Raw genomic sequence first — 910 nt, forward strand, 5'->3', positions numbered from 1 at the left:
GCATCGGCAGGCGGACTCTCAACCACTGCGCCACCAGGGAAGCCCAAGAGTTTTTAAAATTTACTTTAATCTATAATTATTTCTCTGAAGTTGGCAAAAAAGTAGACCTTAGTGTAGTCACTTTTCCGTGAAAATCTTAAGGAGAGCAGACACCTTCTTCAGACTTTTTACAATAGTTAAACCAGGAACCAAAAAAAGCAAAAAGGTTACCAAAGGTTAAGTGCCTACTAAATTCCAAGATTTCCAGCCCAAGTGAATGGGAGAATTTTGGACCACAGAGTGAAGTAATGAGGAGAAACTAATTCTGTAGAGAAGATGGTGCCTCTATTTTAGGTTAAGGTACCAGCTGGCGAGATATGCTGAGGAGAAGATTGCCTCACCGACTTGGAAACAGCAGTCTGTACGCAAATCAGAGGTAATCCGTCGAAGTATTTTCTTAAACATTACTTTTCAACAGTAACAAAACCTGAAAGTTAACTGCTTGTTACTGTTTTGGAAACTATTTTTTCCTAAAACTACTGTATCTTTATGTTCCTCAAAACAAGTGTATAAACCAGTCCTGGTTTCTCCAAACACTGGTTTATTACAATGTTAGGGTACTGCTAAACCCTTCCTAGAGTCAGAAGAGTAAAGTGATTACGGGTAAAGACACTGGAGCACAACAACTTATGTTTAAATCATGAATCTATTGATATATTCATGGACGATTGACCTTAGGCAGGTTACTTCACACTGTGTGCCCATTTCCTGATCCGTTAGATAGGACTGATAATAGTACCCACCCGACAGAATAGTTTTAAGACTGAATTAGTTTTGATACGCTTGATGCATTTGTGATAATTCCTACCATATGATAGTATTATCTATCCTTTTTCATATGTAAGATATTTGGCCATAGCTTAAGGTGCAT

This window comes from Lipotes vexillifer, unplaced genomic scaffold, assembly GCF_000442215.2.
Source record: "Lipotes vexillifer unplaced genomic scaffold, Lipotes_vexillifer_v1.1 scaffold57, whole genome shotgun sequence".
Lineage (NCBI taxonomy): Eukaryota > Metazoa > Chordata > Mammalia > Artiodactyla > Lipotidae > Lipotes > Lipotes vexillifer.